At 46.1% G+C, this 11,942-nt stretch overlaps 1 non-coding gene across 1 annotated transcript; it reads right to left on the bottom strand.

Moving 5' to 3' along the window:
* Positions 1 to 5,123: 5,123 nt before the first annotated feature.
* LOC118612050 lies at positions 5,124 to 5,242 on the bottom strand. Its single transcript, XR_004954770.1, has one exon. It is a non-coding gene; the product is annotated as a 5S ribosomal RNA (ribosomal RNA).
* Positions 5,243 to 11,942: the final 6,700 nt, after the last annotated feature.

Below are 11,942 nucleotides of genomic sequence, written 5' to 3'. Positions count from 1 at the left end.
CAGGCACACAGAAGTCTCTTTGGATCTAACTTATACTGTGATCTTAGACTTGCTGAAGGACTAATTTCCAAAACAACTCTGCTAGTATTGACTGTACAGGCTCAAAAGTACATAAGTAGATTGATTTATTTTCCCCTCAAACTGAAAAGGATCGCAGTGGTATTAGTATATTTTTGTTTCCACTAGTTGGTATACACACTGAATAAATAGTGTTACCTGGAAAAACTTAAGTCAAAAGAAACAGTGATGGAAAACAGGGTAGAGGAAGTCTTCAGTTGCATTTTTAATTCCACCGCGAATTAGATTGGATGTTCCAGTGAATGCCTAAGCTTGTCTACTGTCAGCCTTCCACCACCACTCAGATCTACGGTTTTTTCAAAAAAGAAAGAACACTTGGGTAGTCTGCATCTTAGGTACAAAAAATGAAACCAGCATGGAAGGGGGAGGCAGGAAGTGTCCTCTTGCGGTGGAGGTTAATAGGCAATACTCTCTGTCACCGCTTCCTTCTGTAAATCAGCAGGAAGGAACTATATCCACCAGAAGCCTCTACTAATTTGTTCTTTTTAAGGACAATTAGGCAATTCCTACATCTCTTACTCCCAAGAAAAACAGCCAGAGCTGAACGCTTTCTCTCACTACCTGACCAAACAGTAACTGGGAACAGTGGAGGATATAAAATCAAGTTTGTGCTAACTTGGAGGGACATCTAATAAATAGAGCGCCGGTCTTGGAAGCAAGACAATAACTAAGTCTTCCTTCTGTTTTATACTGTTTCCTTTCTGTGATTTTTTTTTTTCCTACCCTGAAGTTTCACAGCACTCATTCTGGAAATAACTCTAAACTGACACACTTCTTCAGCTGTCCCAGTCACAAAATCTTTTCTGTGACCATAGGCAAAAAGTGCACTGTAGGAAAGAAAAGATGTCTGTTTGTTTCCTAATAATGACTGTTCCTCCCTCTCCGGGTATTTGGCAAAAAAAAAAAAAAAAAAAAAAAAAAAAGAGGCGAAGGAGTAAGGAAACAAACAGCAAAGTCTTATTCCCTCTCTCATCTGTACACTGGCAGGTGGCGTTTATCTTCCAACTTCTTTTTAAAGCCCACAGCTCGGAAACATGCGACCCGAGCAAGTAGTGAAGACCCCGCTGCAGGCCCTTCCTCTAAAAAGGCAAGCGAGGTTTCCAGCGGCCGAGGCAGACACCTGCGTGCAGACCGCCGCGCCAGCCTGCCCGTAGATTATTTACCAGTGGGATTTAAACCGGCTCGGCGCGGGGGCGTGAACTGGGCGGAGCCCCGCGGGCCGGGTGGGCGGGGCGGGGGCGGGGATCCCAGAGGCTCCGCGCGGTTTGGGAAAGGCTCAGGCTCCGGGAGCGAGCGCCTGTCTCTTTAAATGCCAGGGGCTGCGCTCCCGCCCGGGGAGCCTGGAGCCGGATCTACAATCCCGTTCCTCCCGCTCCGGCGCTTGTTGCTCGCCCGGCCCGAGCGGGAGCTGCGGCTGTCCGGCAGCCAGGCTTCTTTCTACCTCCTCCTCCTTCTCGCGTCCTACCTCCCCCAGGAGCCATTTGAGGGGGCGCAGCAGCCCCAGCAGGAGGCAGGCGGTGCAGGGTGAACAGCGATTGCCCCCCACCTTCAAGTCTTGAGGCGCTACGTAGCCGAGGGAACAAGACATGCGTCGCTCCCCCCTGTCCAGTCTCGCTGTCGTCCGCGCCAGGAGAGGAGGTACTGCGAGGTCCACACCTGCAAAGTCGCCCTAGAAGTCTCAGGGTGCGGCGGGGAGCCCCTCCCCGCTCCCCAGGGCCTCCACCTCTCGGCGGGTGAGTTTGCGCAGGTAACCCGAGCTGGAGGGCTGGCGCGCGGGGGAGGGACGGGCGAGGCGGGAGGAAAAAGCGCCGCAGGTGAGCCAGGTAGGGTGGCTCACCTCCCCGGACTGTGCTACGCGATCCTCGCTCGTTTCCCCGGGGAAGGAGGCTTGGGGGAGGGGGCGGGAGGTGTCGTCTCAGGGGCTAACTTAGGGTCCTGGGTGAAAGGGGTGTTAAGAAAGGGGGGACCGGAGCAAAGTTTCTCTTCCTTACCCCCTCCTGCCTGGGCTTGGCAGGTAGGGCGCTGGCGGAAGCGGTAGGAGCTGCTGATGCAATGGGCTTTTGCCCGAGAGAGGTGAAGGGCTGAGGGCGGGGGAGAGCTGAAATTGCTCGGCCTCCTGTGACCGTGACCCCAGAGGTGGAGAAATGTGGAAAAGCTCACTACATCCGAGACTCCTGTAGAATGAATGGCCCCAGTTGCTCGCCCCGAACCTTTCTTCCCCTTCTTAACAAATCGACCTTTACATGGACGGGCTCCTATATGGCTTCCTTGCCTTCCTCTCCCAACAGGTGGTCTCAGCCCCCTGTCCGGGGACCTGTGCCAATGACCCTAGTGGTGGTTTCGCTTTCTCTCCTTTCGGCGGTGTGAACGTGTGTCGGCAGCGTAATGGGCAACCAGGTGGAGAAACTGACCCACCTAAGTTATAAGGAAGTTCCCACCGCCGACCCGACGGGCGTGGACCGGGACGACGGGCCTCGCATCGGGGTCTCCTACATCTTCTCCAATGACGACGAGGACGTGGAGCCGCAACCGCCGCCCCAGGGGCCGAATGGCGGTGGCTTGCCGGACCGCGGGGACGGGCCGCAGCTTCCCCCGCCGCAGCCCTATGACCCGCGGCTGCACGAGGTGGAGTGCTCCGTGTTCTACCGCGACGAGTGCGTCTACCAGAAAAGCTTCGCGCCCGGCTCCGCCGCGCTGAGCACCTACACGCCCGAGAACCTGCTCAACAAGTGCAAGCCCGGAGACCTGGTGGAGTTCGTGTCGCAGGCGCAGTACCCGCACTGGGCGGTGTACGTGGGCAACTTCCAGGTGGTGCACTTGCACCGGCTGGAGGTGAGCAATAGCTTCCTGACGGACGCGAGCCAGGGCCGGCGCGGCCGCGTGGTGAACGATCTGTACCGCTACAAGCCACTGAGTCCCAGCACGGTGGTTCGCAACGCGCTAGCGCACGTGGGCGCCAAGGAGCGCGAGCTGAGCTGGCGCAACTCTGAGAGCTTCGCCGCCTGGTGCCGCTATGGCAAGCGCGAGTTCAAGATCGGAGGGGAGCTGCGCATCGGCAAGCAGCCCTACCGGCTGCAGATCCAGCTCTCTGCGCAGCGCAGCCACACGCTCGAGTTCCAGAGCCTGGAGGATCTGATCATGGAGAAGCGGCGCAACGACCAGATAGGGCGCGCGGCCGTGCTGCAGGAGCTCGCCATGCACCTGCACCCCGCCGAGCCGGAAGAGGGCGACGGCGACGCCGCGCGGACTACGCCGCCTCCCGAGCGCCCCCCCGCGCCCGGCCAGGAAGAGGAGGACCGAGAGGTGGTGGTGCAGTGACCCGCGAGCTGGGGGAAGAGCTGTGAGGGGGAGCTGTTTGCAGCAGGCGCTGCTCCCCCGCTCCTCTCCTTCTCTCCTCCACCACCCTCTGGGCCCCTTCTGGGCTCCTGGGCCAGTTGGAAAACGGAGGGTTCGTGAAAGGCGCAGCCAGCTGTGTAGCTGGGTCTTGTTATCTTGGACTGAGGAGGAAGAGGGAGCAGGTAGGAGCATTTTGGCTGGGGGCACTTCCTGTCTGCCCTCTAGTTACGTCTTCCTTTCTGAGGTGGGGCAAACTGTGGACGTGCCTGACGGTTAATTTCTGTTCGACCTGGGTCCAAAATCGACTCTTTGTATGCACGCGGGGGTGCAGAAAAGTTCAGAGTACCAATGCCTGCCATTGCCCCCTCCCGGCTTCTCGCCCACCCTAGGCTTGGCTTGGAGGATGCTCTACACTAAGGCCAGAGGGCCACTTATCTGCTACCCGTGCGGAACTGTGTGTGGGATTCGGGAGGCTGGGGTGATTTATGGAATTCCTGGGTGCGAGGCTGGAGAAACTAGGACCAGATCTGGGAGCAGCAGACCAAAACCAAACAGGCACCTGTGAAGTGTAGCAAATAAGTAAACTTGGGCTACAAAACAAAGACTTTACTACCTCCCCCCTCCCACTCCCCAAGTAATTCGTCTCCTGGAGCTGGCTTCTAGCGGAGTCTCCTGCTTTCTCCTGCTCCACCCTCACTTTCCAGGTCGCAAGGAACCATTGTCATGGGCCAGCTAGGGGAAGGATTAGTTATGGTTCTGTTCCCCCGCCTTTGTTTCTTGCCTGCCATTGTAGGCACTTACCGCTGTGTTATTTGTCATCAAAGAAGGGAATAGCCCTTTGTGTCTCTGATCCGATCAAACCTGCTTGGCTGTGTTCAACCACAGGTCACACATAGGGTTGGCTGGTGCCACCTTCTAGAGTATTCACTACAGAAGCAGCCAAACAGGGTCGTCTTGGCAGGAATTAGTGAATCACTCCCACTCGCCCACTGAACCCCGTTCCTGAACAGTGAAGGTATAACCTTTTTAAAATACAAGGCTTTGGTAGTGGTCCTGTGAATTTTAATTTTCCTTCACTGGCCCATCCCTCTCACTTTTGTTCTGCTACTGGTAAAAATCTTAGGCTTGAAGCATATTTCAATGATAAGTATTTATTTTGGTCGCCACACTTGATGCACACGGAATTCAAGACGCAAAGTCCTGTTATATTGCAGCAGCCCCTTCGGAATGCTTTCTCAATTAAGGGAGGTGAAAGTAATCACAAATGCCACCTGGTGTAGTCAGTGCTGAATCTGGTGACTGTCCTAAAGCACAGGTTAGTGATTGTGGGATCTACTGGCCAATACTATCTGGATCTGTTGCCGAGCTACTGTTTGTTTTACTATGAGACTTTAAAAGAATTTTTACAACCTGTGTCTTGTATTCCTGTGAGCTGTTTAATGATTCATGCCCTCGATTTCAGAATGCTGCACACTGGCATTACTTAATGCTGTCTCAAAAGTTGAGTAAAGTTTTGCTTTCGCTTGGGAGTCGTGAGAGATGACACCGAACAAGTCAATTTGTGACCTAATTCTTACAGTGGGAGTAGCATGATACTTGAGTGCTCTACAGCCATGGTCATCCATGGGACCCGGCTTGGAGATCTCTAAATCAAGGCAACAAGACTTGAAGGATTTCTTTCTTTCTTTCTTTCCTTTTTCTTTTTTTAGAGCCTACAGCACCTGGTCTTCCTAGGTGGTCTCCCATCCAAATACTAACCAGGCCCAACCCTGCTTAGCTTCCGAGATCAGATGAGATCGGGCGTGTCCAGGGTGGCATGGCCATAGACTTGAAGGATTTCTTTGTATACTTTTTTTCAAACTTGGAAATTGAGGCCATAATTTTGAAAAGCCTTCATAGCACTTCGACATGACATCATTTAATTACAGGGCATTAGCTGTGTTTCCTGTTTTTATAGGAATCACCAAAGAGGTCCTATCACTTTGTTAAAGATAAACCACGCTCAGCCTCAGTCTGCGACTTTGACATCAGTCTCCTGTTGGAAATGTAGATCTGGTTTCGTAAATCTCACCACTTTGTCTTTGTATTCCCTCACTCATGGAAAAGCTGAGCAAGATAAACGCGGGTAAATCCATGTTGAGGAGAGCCTGTTACATCTAATGGATTTGAATTTCCTTTGTGCTTAACACAGTAGCGAGAATTGAAAGTAATGACCAGTGTGCAGACAGCAGGAAGGAGGAAGAGCAGCACAGTGCCGTCCAGCAGCTCTGGGCGGATTGGCCAGCCCTTCCGCTCCCCCAGCTCTGTCTCCCTCTTTTGCCCTCGAATGGAAAGTGAATGTCATTGGTCATACCGAGATATAGCAGTGACTACCTGTTGTTGCAAATGAACTGCTCTTGGAGAAGAAGTCTCAACGCAAAGGAAGAACTTCTGTGAAGGTCTACGCCAACAACAGCATCCTGCCTCTAAAGAAGAGGTTTTTGATAACAGGGCTTGAAAATGAACTAGAAGAGGAAATAGGTCAACTTGAGACGCTGCCTTCCCATGTAGAGCAAGTGTTTTTATAGGGCGCCAGAGATGTGAAATTTATACTTGGAACAGAGATTCCATTGGAAGCTTTCTTAGGGTTCTAAAGCTTCAGGTAAAGAAAGCAACAACTACACAGTGAAGGTGCCAAGAAAGGAGAATCAGATCAACTCTGCTCCTTCCTCAAAATGGCAGTGTTGTGGATGGATAACTGAGTTTTTAATGCCAGGTAATGGCTACACCTGGCACTTTAAAATATATATATATATATATACACACACACACACACACACTTAATAATTTTTGTTTCTCCTTAGGATTAAGACTTTAGAACTATTTCGTACTGTGAATTATGGTTGCCGTTTGAAGGAAAGAAATATCGATTTCGATGTTCAGAAGCTCTGGCAGGGATTAGCAGGACACCCGACTGGAACGTACTCTAAATGTGATCAGACAAATTCTATTTTCTTACTTGAGTAACTATTTTATTGAGACTGCTTCTGTATGGCAAAGGAGCCCACAACTTCAGCTACACAATTTTTTGTACTGAAAGAACTCAACTTTTTGTAGTTCTTATTCCACGTTTAATTTAAAATAACTTTATAGCACTAAAATGCCTAGCAGAAGACTTTACTCCAGACCTTTAAGGAAATTTTTAGTTTTTATGAAAAATGACACTTCAGTGGTTAAATTTCTCATGTCTTTGGTGCTTCTGGCCCAAATAGCACTGCTAGACAAAACCACAACCACATGGAAACATATTTTTGGAAGCAAAACTTTAATTTTATACAACATATGCTATGGAGAGTGAAGAAAATTAACTACATGTTTTCTATTTTTTTTTAAATGGAATCCACTGTGTTGAAGACTCCTGATATGTGATTAACCATTTTTTATAAATTAGAATAACATCTAGTGTGATCATGGTCATTGAATGGATTTGTCTGGAAAGTTATATTTTATTTATTATTATTATTTTTTTTTAAATCAGGGTAACTATAAACTGGACTAGTTATTCAACGTTTCATTATGTTGTTTTGTTCTTAGCTATTAATACTTGTAACCCATAGAGAATTATACTGACTAACATAAATTCCACATGTATGTTATTTCCCAGTGAATTGTGTAAACTTTATTTTTTGTTGAAGATTGTATGTTAAATCAATGTCATGTTCTCATACCACTTCTTGAGAAGGAGGTACTGATTTGAAATTGTATCATTTCCTTCAAAATGAAGGGCTGTGCTTACTTAGTTAAATAAAAGATTGATGACATCTTTTAAACCATTTCCTCTTCACTGTCTTATTAAAATCTGTCAAGTCCTTTTGAAAACTGCTATGAAGGTTTCCTATAAATCATCTATTAGAGTTAATTGAACATAGGTATATTTTTCCCACACGAATAACTTTTTTCTGCCTTTTTGGTCCAAATGCAAGCTATTCAGCCTACCTGCAGTTTTTCTGAGAATATTAGTGTGTATCACCTTTTTATTGCCCAGTCAACATTTCAATGAATTAGTGACTGAAAGCTCTCCCTGTGCTTACTGTAGGAGAATCACCCATTGCCTCTAGGCTCTCAGTGTTCATGAAAAATGTCCCATGAACATAAATTTTCAATACATGTCGATTTTTAGAATTACTGCAAACTTTGCTGGAAACCACACTCACAGTTGGAATCTGCACTGTGGAGTTTTGGGATTAAGATCAGTAACCCATGTTGCGTTTTAGGTGGATTCAGAGTCCCAGACAAGGGGAATGGGCTCAACAAGTAATTTAAATACAATAGTCGGGTAAGTGTGATCATGGGACGCTGTTGCCATGAAACGGGATGCAGGTCCCAGCAACTGGCAAAGGAGCATAGGTGGCATCTAGGCCTGGCATGTGTGGGAGGCCACCAGCACTTCTTAGGTGAGCTCCTGAAGTTGCTCCCACAATCCTGCGAAGTTCAAAAGCCTGAGTTTTATCAGCGGAGTCCACTGAGAACTTTAAAAAGGGAGAAAGTTGAATGCTGAAGGTTACAGGGAGCTCAAGCAGCAGTAAGATCATTTTCCCCTGGAATTTATCATGATTCTCATTGCACAAGTACAGGGAGAGAAGCCTAATCCAGAGTGTGTATTTATTCCTGGGTGATTTGGGTGTGAGCTGCTGTTCCCATTTCTAAGTGGACCGAGCTCGCTTAATGTAGGGAAATGACATGTTTGGAAGTGTTTAAAAGGAGCTCCAAAATGAACAGGCCCAGAATATGTGCAGAAAGGCTTTTACTGAATTTACTGGAAAAACTGCTGATTGAACAAATACAGCAATTTTATCTGCAGAGTAAATGCAAGAACAGTTAGTGTCTGCATTTGCAATCACGAGAAGTACTAAGTTATTTATGGAGAGGTAAAGGATGCTGAGCCCTAACCTAGGTACTAGAACATAACAGAAGTTAAAAAACAAAAACCTTTAGAGACAGCCCCTGCCCTTGAGCTTGTTTCTAAGGAGAAATTAATTTTATTCCTACATAGAGGACAAATAATAATAAAAGGGGGCCTTGTAAATGCTGATGGTTGACGTGTATTCAAATAAAGCAGATGTATGCAGGTTTAATTGGAGTACTCCCGTTGGAGAAATCAGATGAAAACCTGAAGGTGCTGATGATGCTGATAGAGAATAGATGTAACTAATATAACTAATATTCACGAGGCACTTAAATTCCCAGTGCCTAATAAACTAGATCCATAGTTTCTGACCTCACGTAACTTACATCTAATAGGTAAGGCAGGTAGCTAATTGCTTACTGAAAAGGAGTTCACTAGAAGATATTTAATTACAGTTGTGATAGGTGTAATGAAGGATATATACAAGGTGCATGGGGGAGGATGTCTCTCCACCTGAGTCAGAGAAGGGTTCTTTGAGGAAGTACCATTTGTGATGAACTGACAGGAAGAAAGCCAGATGCTTCAGCGCGGTCACTGATTGCATTAGGTAAGGGGGAAGATTGGGGAGTGAATGACTGGACGAACGTTGAGTGCTTTCAGAATGCCCTTGCTTCATGCTCCAGTAGCAGTCATGTCTCCTGGAGGTCCCCATCCACCACATTTGTGTATCTCCGACACTTAAGGCGGGATCAGGCAGAGAGACCCTCACTCAAAGTTTGAGTGAGCAAATGAATTCGAGATCAGGGTTTGCTAGACTAGAAAGCCCTCATTTTCTCAAGGTGATCTCATGACTGTGGTTTGAAGAGGGAGAAATAGCAATAGCTTTTAGGTTGGATTGAACAGGGAGAGCAGATGAGTGACTGTCCTTTCCCAGAACTGGACATGCTACTGCTAATGGCTACTGATGACTTAAATTGCCAGGCAGGTGATGAAGTGGAGGGTGAATTCGGGCCCTTACCTAATGCGAGTGAGAGAGGTGGCACAGGCCAGGCCAAATGGGAGCAGAGTTGAAACAGTGTCAGAAGTTTTGCTGCCCGTTCATCATAGCTGTGGAATCATGATTGAGGAAGAATTTATTTTGCTCAGTTGGCCAACACGAGCCGCTGTTGTGATACAGTCTCTCATGCCTCATGGAGGATGGCCATAAATGACTCATGAGATGAGCTCTGCTACTTTCTTTGAGAATCTCGTATACAACAATGTAATTAAGTGCCAAGGTTGGATTATTCAGTACATTCTTTTTAATTTCATAACTTCTAGGATTCTCTGTTGTTAGGCCAGTGGTCGAGAGAGGGTCTGATCTAGGCATACAGAATGGATTAGTGGTTAAGATTTGACAGGCAAACTACCTGGGTTTCTCTACTCTGGCCTTGGCCTACTATTAAGCTGGTGACCTTGGAAGTAGTTATGTACTTGCCTAGAAACTTTATTTCCTCTCTGCACAGTGCAGTTTGTGACATCAGTCAACTCACCTAACTCTGCACTTCAGTTGTATTTGTAAAATGATATAACTAATTAATATATACTATATAATAGGACTATAAAAATAGTCTCCTTCAAATGGTTATTGTAAAAACAGAATGAAACGGTACATATAAAGCCCAGATCAGTAGGTGTTAGGATTAACTTAGAGACAATCTGGCTATTGTATGTGTTCAAAAGCCTTATTCAAAATAAATAAAGTTATCGTCTGGAAAAGAGAGATACTCTTCTCTTTAGTCTTGGAAATTTTCTTAGCTAGACACAAGAAATTGGTAAGATAAGAAAGAACTCTAGTTAACACATCAGCTGTTTAGCCATTGCTGTTGTGTTTGAAATGTTTCTTGAGCTTGAATCTCTAGTAGATGAATAGTTTAACTTGTTTATATATTTTATTATGTTTGCTCATTAATTCAACAAATATTTCCTGAGAACTTTGAAGGTACCAGGTGCTGGAGAGCTGACATAAGAAGGGATATTGCACTAATAATATTAAATGATGAGGTCACCTTGCCTGACTGCCCTATTTTTATCATCACAACAGCCATCTGGACAGATGCTAATATTTTCATTTTATAGTTGAAACAGGTTTAGGGAAATGAGGTGATTTGTCCATAGTCACACAGCTAATAAATGACGGCTCTGGCCTGGAACAAGAATGCTGGTCTCCAAAGCCCCAGACTGCGGTTCATCTACCAAAGTATCACCTGACCACTGGTACCCCTTTGCCCTTCCCTCCTCCTCACCTGTGGAGAATACCTTACTCTGCACCAACGTCTGGAACGCAGCAGCAGTATCTGAATAGCATGCTTCCTTGTGACATCTCTTGAGGCCGTGAGACCTGGGGAACAGAAATGGGCACAGCAGCCTACCCCGAAATCACCCAGGAATAAATAATAAATAAATGTATTAGGTAGTGACTCAGGGCAGCAAGAAGAGGCAGAAAGAGGAAGAGAGACAACTCTCAGCCAGGGGGGTTTCACATCCTTTTCAGGGGTATCAGTGACAAGCAGGGGTGATTGTTTACCATCCCATAATTACTTGCACCCTCCTTGTGGCTGAGCATGGTGCCAGTCCCTGCTCAGACTGCCCTTCTTCTCGTCTCCCTTTTGTGACTCCATTTCCCCCTTCAGGCCAAGGTCAGGTCACAGGTGTGCTTTGAATCATGGCTCCATAACTTGCCCTTGGGCAAGTTCATAACTTCTTTAAGCTACTGTGACTTATCTAAGAAAATGGGCCACTAGGGGTGCCCACTTTCTGGGGCTGTTATTCGGCTTACATGAGATAAAGTCAATCTAATGCATCACGGGGCACTTAGGTATGGCCTAGTGGCCTTGTTGGCTCTGCCACAAATGGATCTGCTACGAATGTTGTATATGACCTTGAGCAAGTCCTTTTACCCTCGATCTGTGTTTCTGTGTGTGGAACACCCAACTCCAACAGGAGTCTCTCACCAGATTCTAAGTGCAATTTTATCTTTTGAGATGGTTATAGAAGTTGCCAGTTGTTCTGCTTAATTATAATTAATTAATACTGGTTAATACTAATTCTTTGGCCATAGTTTTAAACCTCATGCATGTAATATGTAAATGTAAAAAATTTAATAATGATAATAATAACAAGATGACTAAATTTTAAGGAGTGCTTTTATTGTGAAAAGTAGGGACTTACATAATTTTGTTCTTTTGTACAGGTAAATTTTGTTATGGTCTTTAATATTACGAACCAAATCTGGGCCATGGATGAGGAGAAAGATGATGATAGGAGTCAATTACTCTGTATCTCCTTTATTTTGGAAACGTAGAATTTTTTCGTTTGTTTTTAATTTTCAAACACTGATTTTTTTTTTCATACCAGAGTACATTTTTCTTTGCCATCTGGCTCTACTCTAGGCCAATAGATGGGCCAATAGCTCATGGAGAGAATTCTATACCTCAGTGGATGTACATGACTTATTCTAATATTTCTTTTTATACTTCAGAAAGAGCAAGGTTGTTTAGAACGTCGTAAAGCATCAAATGGTGGCAGTTCTTTGTGCCAGCATCTGCTGTAGTAATTCTTAAAAATAATAGAGTTTAGTTTTTAGAGCATAAGTTTTATGTTC

The sequence above is a fragment of the Rousettus aegyptiacus genome, unplaced genomic scaffold (genome assembly GCF_014176215.1).
Source record: "Rousettus aegyptiacus isolate mRouAeg1 unplaced genomic scaffold, mRouAeg1.p scaffold_m13_p_15, whole genome shotgun sequence".
Classification (NCBI taxonomy): domain Eukaryota; kingdom Metazoa; phylum Chordata; class Mammalia; order Chiroptera; family Pteropodidae; genus Rousettus; species Rousettus aegyptiacus.
The sequence above is the reverse complement of the archived record's forward strand: the minus strand, read 5'-3'. Positions and strand labels throughout refer to the sequence as shown.